Genomic DNA, 12111 nt, shown 5'->3' on the forward strand with positions numbered 1-12111 from the left:
ATGCAGGCACCTTCGCACCGCAGTGCAAGAGTCCCTGTGTGGGCAGGGTTGATTTTGTTTAGGAACGAGCACCTTCCTGCACAAAAACAAAACTCAGAGGTATTTTCCTCTTTCTGTGTGTGCTGCAGAATGTGGCACGTGTAGAAGGAAGAAATAATGAGGAGAAATAAACATATTTCTCTTTGTTACACCTCTGTTGGGAAGGCGTACCATTTTGATGCATTTCCATGTTTGCTATTCTTAGTAAATCTGGGAATGCACCAAAATGTATGGGTTGATCATGATGAAATGAATATGCTTTGCTTTTTTGTTGTGCATTGTTCCTTGTAAGTTAGCATTCGGGGCACCATTTTATGTTTATCCGCCATTTTGAGTCATGCCATTTGCTGTTTTTTGTCTCCTCGCTAAGCAGGCTGTGGAAAGTTCCAAAGTTAGGCCTTGCTCTGCTAATGAAAACACTGTTCGTATTAGCGTATACCTTTCCCACTAGATAGAGGTCTTCTCCCACCCGTCTAGCGGCAGGCACGCACAGAGTGTTCTTGGCATGAAGATATTGTGTGCCCGGCCTCAGAATTAAAACCCATCTTACTGTACTTCTTTGTGTTAGCTGCACCTGCCTGGAAATTTTCATCATAGGCGGGTCTTCCTTGGTTCTGAAACATACATAATGTAACGCTATGTTTGTTGATGTCAGTCCTCTCTGCAGCACCTCTAAGCGACTGGGCAGACGGGCTCCACTCGAGGGTATCTGAATAAACATATACTTGGTTTGTATTCTCTACTGTCTGACCGACTCTTCATTTGTTTGGAAGGCTGAGAGGTGGTCGCGAGTGACCCGGGCGGTCCTAATCGGGTCACTTCCTTCAATCATGGGAATGCCCACACTCCACCCATGAAGCGCCTTCCCAACGCAAAGTAACGCAAGGCAGTGACTTGTGCTGCCTTACATTACTCTAGATTTACTAAGCCACGCATGGCTGCACAGTGGCTTTGTGTTGCTTAGCAAATCTGACTTAAGGGCTTGTGTTGCCTTGCATCACCTTGCCTGTCTCAAGGGCAATGCAAGACTCAAGGTACAGAAGAGGGTCCCTGGGTTCCAAAATGTAGGGAGAAGAGGGCAGGGAAAATAACAGAACAATAACAACAAATCTCCCCCTATATATAAATTAATATATAGGTGATACATCCTATGATAAAACAAACATCATTGTCCCACTGACAGTATATATTTCTTTACTTAATTTATTTTATCAAAAACTTTTTGGGGAGTTATATGTATAAATTCATTTATAAAAAATCTTATTCATTTCTATACAAGCAATCAATGTAGCAGCCCCACCATTACATAATGCAAAATCCTCACACACTTAGCAACACCACAATTAACAAGCACACCAAACATACCATTCACAATTCAAAAAGGAAAAGGCAACAATACATCCAACACATCATCATTACAAAAATTATACAATGAATATTTAAAAATTCATAATAGAACTACAGCAAAACAGCACTGATGAACGTTTCGGAGTGGAAATTGGACCAGCAATTCCTTTGTCAGGGCGCAAAAGGTACAGTTCATGAGGTGGTACGGTCCCATCCAATTATCTCAAATATAAATTTACAGAGTGGTGTCGGGCGCTGTCTCATCACAGTATATATATATATATGCATATATATATATATATATATATATCACTTAAAAAACCATAGGTTTCAGGTCTTATATAGTTAGGAATTAGCATTTTAAAAACCTTGCAAATTCACTTAAAAAACCATAGGTTTCAGGCCTTATATAGTTAGGAATTAGCATTTAAAAAACCATTGAAATTGCTCCTATATAGTTAGTTGTACTAACTATATTTCGCGCACCCGCAATCCACTGCTGATGATGTCACATATTACATCATTCATGACATGGTCAGTGACATCACTGATGACATCTCAAATGACATCACTGATGACATCTCATTTGACATCACTGATGACATCACTGATGACATCATCCAGTGACTGTGTGTTTCTGTAAAGTTTAAATATGTTTTACATATTGAAGAATGAGTGGATGTATAAGTGTCTGGATGAAGGATTTAGTAGGTGCGTGACTGACTGTATGAGTGAGTGATTAAATGTGTCTTACTAAATGCATGGGTTAGTGACTAAACTGTCTGAATGTGTGCATCAGTATGTCTGTTGTTGTGTAAGCTGCTGCATGTGTTGATCAGTAGCTATATGAGTGGCTATATGGGTTATTGATTGGTTGCCCAAGTATTTGAATGGGAGACTGAGTGTGTGTGTGGGTGACTGGGAGGTGTGTGACTCTGTGCATAGATGTGTGAGCAGTTGATTCACTAGATGTATGGGTTCAAAAGTGCATGTGGAAACAGCTGTATGGGTGGTTGACTGTGTGCATGAGTGCATTGGTGAGTGAATGGATATCTCAGTGCTACATGTCAAAGTAAGTACATATGTAAAACACAGTGCATGTGAGAGTTGGCATATATAAATAACTATACATGAGAGCCAGTGAATGTGCGAGTGGCTGTATGGATCATTGTGTACTTGTATCAGTGATTGTATAAGAGAGTAAGTATGTGTTAGTATATGTTTGAATAAGTAAGGTGTTGTGTGTATAACTGTATAGTTGAGGAAATGGAAGTGTGATTGATTCTTTGCATGACTGACTAGGTGTGTGAGTAACTCCATGGATGAGTGGCAGTGTGTGAGTGTCTGTATAGGTGTATGAGTGCATATGATAGTGTTGTATTAATGAGTGACTGTATGTATGTGTGATTCTATGGGTGAATGAGTGAATGTGTGTGTAGACCTAGGAATCAGTGAGTGCGTATGTAGTAACTGGTATTGGTGTGTCAATGGTTTCAAGAATTGTGGTTCTCAAAATCCGGACCCCGTTGTTTTCCCGATATCGAGGTCCAATACCCGTGTCACAAAACCTCAACGTATCAATACGATTTTGGTGTCTATGAACCGATAATGATTAGGACATCATTCCTATGTATTTGCGTTACAATCGAGGGTTGCCAACACCCCTAAATCACAGTTTCCGTCCCATCCCTTAAACTCCATTTTGTGAACGGCATCCATCTTGCATCTTGCCCTCATGATAAGTCAATTAAAGGTCGAGCTTGATCCAAATAGACACGTCCACCTTTCGTGACTTTCCCCTGACCTGTCCCAACTGACTCCACTGTCTTCGGCCAAACCTGTTTAGGCAGCTCCTCGCCCAGTGGCCGAATGCGATAGCATCTACGCATAACATTCCACGAACCATTCACTACATACAGACCGCGCTTTCTGCAAACATGCACCTGTCCACGTTCCTTGTTTATGGCCAGGTTTATGACTGGGTTACACCTTTCTTTATTGAGGTTTCATCGATATCTGATGGGAGTTCCAGGCCTAACTGGGTAATCTATCAACGAACTGGACATCTAAAATATGGGCTTGCTTGCATGACTTCGCTCTTTGTATTATTGTAGAAATATGTATATTGCCATACCATAAACTCAAGAATTCTTGCTTGAAGCCATGTATCTTGTATATAAGGAGAAGGCTGGTTCTGTAAAAACGAACAGTCTCCCAAGAACCTACTCCCCGTGTGGTGTACTTCTGGGACACGTGTTACTTGGTAGCTACCAATAAAACTTGATCTTTGACTGCGACAGAAGACTCATTGTTTCTGTGGTCCGGAACAAGGGAACTCAGAGGTCTTCGGGTGTTATCCCCTGACACCAGCGGGTTCCTAAAAACCCGTTACCTCAGTTGGCGCCCAACTCGGGGTGATATCAAGCGGTGACGGTACAAGCCAGATATTCGTGAGGAGCTTCGTGTGAAAATTCCGGAGGACGGCCAGCCACTTCAGCGACCCCTGTATGTCGACGTGGTTCCGAAGGTCTTTGCTGTGAGGTTCCCCGCGTCCCGACGGCTACGAAGGACTGCTGCCCTGACTATCGCCTTGTTTTGGACCCAGTGATCCTTGGTAGAGCGAAACGATAGACGAGTCTTCTAGCGACGTCACAGATCTTCAAATACTTCAGTTAAGTATAAGTGGAGCGTCTCCCAGTCCTTAGTTTGTCCTTAGTTTTTGGTATCCTTGAGATACGACTTGATTTGGTACTTGCAAGCCCCAAAGCCGAAGGACTCGTGTATTCACGAGAAATATCGTAACAGATAAACCTTTGAAGTTTGAAGCTAGACTAGTGAGCGAAGATGCCTGGTTTTAGCAGACTTGGAAACTTGTTTTGTCTTGGTTGTAGTAAGGACTCCCAATTGGAAGATTCTTGTCCGGTTCCTCCAATTGGAACTCCAACGTATGAACTCTATGTAAAGCACGGCGTAGGTCCTATAACATATAACGAGGTATGGATAAAATACACCCGCAAGGATGGTGTTTTAAAATGGCCCCAATATGGTAGTTTCGACCAAGAAATATTAGATAACTTAGAAGTCAAATTGTTCAAGAAGAAAGCCCGGCCGGCGATGTTTGACTCTTTCCGCTTATGGCGCAAAGAAGCCAAACAGAAAGAAATAAGATTAGCAAAAAAGAATAAAAGAGGTATGTCAATGGTGCAAGCTGCCGTTGCATACAGAGATAACGAGGAAGAGCAGGAGAGCGAACAGATGCTGAGGAGCAAGAAACTAGCGATAGATAAATGTTACCCGATGCTGCCGAATAGGGGAAAAGGTCAAAAGGAAGGATCCGAGAAAGATCCATTAATGTCCCACCTATTAAATTCTCCGCCACCCTATGCACAAAATGCCACAGCACCTCCGCAACCTTTAGTTGCACCTTTAGTAGCTGTAATACAGGCTCCTTTACCGCACCCACCGGCTACTCTTCAGCTGGCTCCTGTTTCTTTGGCACAGCCTCCTCAAGGCTCACCGATCACGTCTACTTCTCCTACCGTTCCTTCTAAAATTTCGCCTAGCGCACCTTCTAGTCTCTCTGATACTCGTTCTACGAACATTTCTGTTTCTGCTTTGCGTGACTCTGTTCTACTACCAGTTATTCCTCCACTTTCACCTTCCGTCTGGCATAAAATGGCCAGCATTGTTACTAACTTTCCTTCACCACTTTTTCGGTCGCCTAAAACGACCCCTAACACGGAACGAAGACAATTACGAAGCCAAATGCCTGATTACCAGGAAAGAGAATTATTGAATAAGTTAGCACGAAATTGGGCTATGGATACAGCGAGATATGATGTAGAGTCTGTCATGAACGTCTTCCGTCAATGGGATGAACCAACGCAAAGATACGTCTTTGAGCAGATGTGTGTTTTCCTGTGTGAGGATTTGGAAGATAATGGTCAGAAGAGCAACCAGCAAGAATTGTGTAGTGTGCGATTTAAATTTGGGGAGGGTATGATAGTTGGTCCCGATGTTGAAAAAGCAGTTGAGATATTATTATCACATCGAAGTACGGGTGGTAATTCTGGGTCATCCTCTGACAGTGGTACATCTAGTAGGAAAAGAGCGAGACAGTACCCCATGAGAGAGGTCCCTCCGGTTTGGAGGGAAGGTGATGCAAACGCAGTTCCACCGGTTCTGCCTCATTTCCAGCGTGTATGGGTACATGTCCCCTGGAAAAGATCCGAAGTTTTAGCACTCAAACAGACACTACCCGATCCCCGTAAAAACCCGACTGGGTATTATAAGGAGTTGTCCCAAACTGCAAGCTCATGTATAATGAATTTAGCGGATATAGACATGTTGTTTGGGAACGTTGTTCCACATCCTTTATGGAGTAAGATACGTCATACGGATCATGACCAAGAATTAGGTGACTCATGGGCGAACATTGCGACTACAGATGCTAGACAAATCGGTGGTTTCAAGCCTGAGCCGTTAATAGCTGAACTTCCTGGTAGAATTATTGCGTACATGAAGACAATTATGCCTGATGTACGTGTAAACTGGGACAAGCTATCCGCGTGCTAGCAGAAGAAAGACGAGAATGTGTCTGACTTCTTCACGAGATTTGAGGAAACTTTCACTGACCATAGTGGTCAGGATATGGCTACCGAGGGTGGCCAAAGACTGTTTGTAGACAAGTTTGTACACAATTTGCTTCCTGAATTGTGTGCTAAACTAAAAGACTCAGAAAGTGCTTGGGCTGTCTCTACGTCAGCGCAGATTCTAGCAACAGCCCAGTACTATGAAAATAGGCGTAAAGACGAGTTAGACAAGGCAGACAAAAAGACGAAAGATTTGAAAACTAAAGTTCTTCTCCAACAGGCCTATCCGCCTCGTATGGCTAGCCAGCCCAATTATCAACAGAATCAGCAGTACTCTAGAGACGCGCAAGGAAACGAGCTTTCCCGTCAGCGTCCTACGTATGGCCCGAATCAATGTGCGTATTGCAAAGAAGTGGGTCATTTTAAAGGTAATTGTCCGGCTCTTGCTCGACGTTTAAACGGTGCCCAAGGTGTAAGGGGAAGAGGTGTTCAGCATGCCTCTAGAGGTAGAGGCCGTGGAAATTTCACTCAGAATATAACTTCTTTTCCGCCTCAGAAATCCATGAATAGCTTTGATCAACAGAGTAATTTATCGTCCAAGTCAGCTCAGTACTATGCTGACGACTATGGACAAAGAGAGGGAGTTGTTTCAGTTCCAGTAGATCAGGATGGACCTTATGTCGAGGTAATTACCTCAGGAGTGTCAGAGCCATTTCTGCTGGATACTGGTGCTACAAAAAGTTCTATTATGCACTCAAAACTTCCTGGCGCACCTTTGTCTGGCGAAATGAATGTCTCAGTAGGCTTCTCTGGCGCCCCTGTTAGAAACCCGATCTCTAGTCCTGTTTCCCTTTCTGTTGGCCCCTGTGAATTAGAAGCACCCCTCATTCTTACAACAGGTTGCGGTGAAAATTTGTTAGGATTGGATTTGCTAAAGAGATTGTACGCGACTTTGTACTGTTCTCCCTCGGGAGTACAGATTACTTTAGGGAAAAAAGTCATTTCTCCAATGTACTTGTCAAAAGAAGGTATCCCAACCGAATTGTCATCACTTCCGGATATACTGTGGGCTAATGGTTCCAACGGTGTAGGTCGTTTAGAGATAGCACCGTATGTCATAACTTTGAAAGCCAACGTCAGATTGCCACTTATTCCCCAATACAAAATATCTAATGAATGCGAGAAGGCATTATTAACGATCATTTATGATTTGATCGATAAAGATGTTATCGAAGAAACAACAGGAAACATTTGTAATAGTCCAGTTTTACCGGTCTTAAAACGTACTGATCCTTCACAGCCCCCTGTGTATAGATTTGTGATTGACCTCCGAGAAGTAAACAAGGTAGTTATACCGCAATTTCCAGTCGTCCCCGACATTACTGCTTTATTGACAATGGTTCCAGCTTTAGCAGCTTGGTTCTCGGTGATTGACCTGAAGAACGCTTTCTTCAGCGTCCCGATCGCCGAAGAGAGTAGAGACCTTTTCGGCTTCAATTTAGGAGGACGAAGCTTCCGCTTCAAATGCGCTCCTCAAGGCTACTGCGAAAGCCCATCAATATTCAGTCAGGCTCTGAAAACACAACTAGACACAATTGTACTGCCAGATGGGTCAACATTGATTCAGTACGTAGACGATCTACTGATCGCTGCAGACACTGAAGAGATTTGCAAGGAAGCTACGTTGTCGCTATTACGTCACCTATGTGGCATGAAGCACAAAGTCTCCCTTTCAAAACTGCAATTTTGTCGACAAGAAGTAACCTACCTAGGTCACATCTTATCGAAGGAGGGAAGGAGACTGACACCAGAAAGAATACAGGCCATTACAGAACTAAGTGCCCCAAGGACACAGACAGGTGTTCGAGCTTTTTTGGGCATTACATCATACTGTAGACAATGGATACCGAATTTCTCACTACTAGCCAAACCCTTACTGTCACTACTCCGAAAAGACACGCCTAAACCTATGCCTTGGTCTGAAGATTGTCAGACGAGTTTCCGCGAGTTGCGCGATGCATTGTGTTCGGCTCCTGTGTTGGGAAACCCCAACTACAGTAAGCCTTTTACATTGTATGTCCACGAAAAAGAAGGTTGTGCATTATCAGTCTTAATGCAACTCTTTGGGGACAAACAACGCCCATGCGCGTATTTTTTGGCAACTCTGGATCCAGTGGCTAAGGCACTGCTAAGTTGTCTAAGAGCAACAGCCGCAGCAGCTGTCTGCATTCGACAGTCTGCTGGATTAGTCATGAATAACACTTTGATCGTTATGGTTCCGCATGCAGTAGACATTTTGCTAAATAGGACAAAGACACAACACCTTACTAGCGCTCGACTATCCAGTTACGAACTTACCCTGCTAGCAAGTCACATCCATATAAAGAGGTGTGATACACTCAACCCCGCTACGTTATTACCCATCCCAACAGAGACAGACAAGATTGACAAACATGACTGCTGTTTCAGGACCGAGGAAGAGACAAAAGGGAGAGTAGACTTACAAGACACTCCCCTTCCCGAATGCAATGATACTCTATGGGTTGATGGTTCATGTTTCAAGTTGCCGAATGGTGATACGACTACAGCATATGCCATAACGACATTACACACCATTGTAGAGACTGCACGCATTTCCCACGGTTCTGCACAAGTCGCCGAACTTGTAGCGCTTACTAGAGCATGTGTGCTGGCGAAAGGAAAGCGAGTGAATGTGTACACTGACAGCCAATATGCCTTTGGTGTGGCTCACAGTTTTGGGAGATTATGGCGTGAACTTGGGTTCCTTACGTCCCACGGTGCAAAGATACAACATGGCCAGCTAGTCAATGAGCTCCTTGAGTCACTCACCTTGCCCCTACAAGTCGCCATTATAAAATGCAGTGCACACAAAAAGATTCAGGATGATGTTGGCCGGGGGAATGCATTTGCAGATGAGGTTGCGAAAGAAACTGCAAGGAACACAATGAGTCGGATGTATGTCATGGGTCCCGCTAGATGGATTACTGATGTGGGAATGTGTGAGGACACCATTGAAAGCGTAAAATCGATACAAGCCGAGGCCACTGAGAACGAGATGAATGAATGGAGAGGAAGCACAGGTAGATTGGATGCGAATGATTGTTGGGTCGAATTATCGGAACACCAGCGATGGTTATTACCTAATGCATACGTACTTGCAGTAGTAACGATGGCTCACGGAATGGCACACATCAGTTCGAGAGGAATATGTAAACTATTGGCCCCAGTATGGCAGAATAGCAATATCCCAAAATGTGCAAAGAATGTGGTCGAAAAGTGTATGGTATGTTTGAAGTACAATCCCGGTAGGGGAACCCCAACTGCAGCTGGTCATTTTGCGCCTCCTACGTACCCGTTCGAGGTTTTGCAGCTCGATTTCATCCACATGGAGAGGTGCAACAATCTGAAATACGTTCTCGTTGTTGTTTGCGCCTTTTCAAGGTGGGTGGAAGCGTACCTCCTTAAGGACAATACCGCCTTATCAACTGCCAAAGCCCTTGTCAAAGAGTTCTTCCCTAGGTTCGGTATGCCTAGAATTGTCTGGAGTGATAACGGAAGTGAATTCGTAGGATGCGTGATGAAGAGAGTGTGTGAGTGTTTAGGCATACACCAAAAATTCCACTCTGCAAATCACCCCCAATCAGCTGGATTAGTAGAGTGCTACAATGGCACTTTAAAACTCAAACTAGCCAAGATCCAAGCCAGTACAGGTCTTAAATGGCCTGACGCCCTGCCTCTAGCACTTCTGTCAACCAGGACGACTGTCCACTCCAGGTTAGGACTTAGCCCCCATGAGATTGTGTTTGGCCGCCCAGCCAACGTCTGGGGCGTGCCAAGACCCAAGAAACTAAGCGAGATAGAACACCCCGTACTGCTTGACTATTTGTGCGAATTGACAACTAAATTGCGTGTTTTACACCAACAGGTTCACAGTTCTTCTCCACCAGCCTCTGACGATCCAGGTCACCTCATCGAACCCGGTTCGTGGGTTTTGGTGCGGAATTTCCAGCGCACCAACAACGGACAGCCGAGGTGGACCGGACCGCACCTAGTGTTGCTTTCGACGAGATCTGCTGTGCGAGTGGAAGGCAAGAAAAACTGGGTACATGGGACCCACTGCAAACGGGTCCCTCTACCCCTTCCATACGACCGTTGGGTCAACAAAGGACTTGCCGACTCTGAGACAGAATCCGTACCTCGCTTCATCCCTTTCAGCGATGCCCGTTTGAAAGAAACTAGTACCGAAAAGGAGAGTGATCATATTTTGCAAGGACTTGTGTCACCATCTATGCAATTGGACACTACTGAACCTGAAACGCTGTTTGAAGATCACACCGTACCTGGGAAACGACGATACAACCTGCGGTCTAGACAAAAGAACTAATAAAAGTTTGATCTAATGTAATTTCCTTTTTCCCCTAAGAACTATTTTTGGATTTTCAGCTCTCTCGTCCCAAGGGAACTAGCTCATTTTTTATTTTTCGAACCGCCATCCGGTTCTGCTGCTAGGGTCGCGGTTGAAGTCTGGGGAGTGCAACTGGGAAGTTCTAGGTCCACGGTTCTGATTGGTCCACGGGAGTTACCCCGGACTGAGCAGAGCGCGCTCCCTGGGAGAATCAATCAACCACCGGCGGCAGCAACTAGAGGATGGAGTTTCCAAGGGTAGAGAGACCTGTCAGGCTCACGAACTTCAGAAAACAGTTATGCACGATACTGTCCAGAAGAAGATTCCTGATATTATGTGTTTTAATGTTATGTAGCATACTTGTGTTTTTTATTGGTTATACTCTGTTCGTATTTAAAGTTACCTTTTCGAATGACACCCAGACACCACCTCCTCCCACTATTTCTCCACACTACTTTCACCCTTTACCTGAACACGAGTCTGCCCGAAGACTCGAATTTGTAAACAACTCTTTCATCCAGCTTCTACACCAACACCAGTCCATAATGAACACGTCAAACTGTTGGATATGCGGACTTATGCCACACACAACCGATAAGTGGATCCCATACTTCATTTTGCCATTCAGCTACTATGGTTCTCTGTGGGCTTTCCAGACCCTGTTCCTATTCGCCCTAGAACCATACCCGACCCGTTCCGCTGCGAGCGATTCCAGTAACCAGGCACTAATCGCAGGGATAAGGAACATGAGTAGGGATATCGACACATATCTGACAATGCCCAAAGATGAACTGAGTCCCTACACCCGTTGGAATGTGACTAAACATGGGGTTTACCTGGTCAAGAGCCAGGCAGCACAGAAATCTCGCCCAGTTTGGATAGTGCCCCACCGAGGTCACTTATGCTTACAGGGTATTGGTAGGAACCCCGCAGCACAGTTGGGAAAGAGCGTTTGCACGGAAACATATGTATTTGCTTCCCGAACTTCCCCTATACTCTTGGCAGCCAAAGGCACGTATTTCGTTTGCCACGACCAAGCCTAAACGTGGTTGCCCCCTGATTTCTCAGGTTCATGTTTTATTTAATTTCTGCTGCCTCCCACCTATACGGCCCGAGCAGATTACCACCGGACAAGGACAGCTAGAGGTGTCGTGAGTAAAGACGACACCGCGGGTCAGGAATTCGCTGACTTCGCAAAGGGTTTTCTGCCATTTTGGGCGCCCATGGCGAACAGCAGAAATATTCGCCAGTTAGCGAGGATAGTTGAATCCGCCGTGACTACGACGGCCGGAGCACTTGGCAATTTGACAACAGAACTTCAGTCGGATCGACTTATGACCCTTCAGAACCGAATTGCCTTAGATATCATACTCGCCGATCGTGGTGGTGTGTGTAGAGTCATCCAATCCAGTTGTTGCATTTTCATCCCTGATAACGCACCGACAGTATACCAGGCCATCTCCAAATTACACGAAATATCTGGTTCCCTTCACATTGAGAAAGGGGATTGGTCCCTGCTGGGGTGGTTCTGGGAGCTGATCACTGCCTGGGGATGGAAAACCTTGATCTTCATTGGGATGATCTTGGCACTTCTGTTCATGTTTTGCTTGTGTATACAGTGTGCTCCTGCACTATGTGGCCTCTGTGCTACCTCGTGTGTACGGAAGCCTGTGTCGCAGGACGAGCTGAGTAACAGAATGATGCTAC

This window comes from Lissotriton helveticus, chromosome 7 (assembly GCF_964261635.1).
Source record: "Lissotriton helveticus chromosome 7, aLisHel1.1, whole genome shotgun sequence".
In the NCBI taxonomy this organism is placed as follows: Eukaryota; Metazoa; Chordata; class Amphibia; order Caudata; family Salamandridae; genus Lissotriton; species Lissotriton helveticus.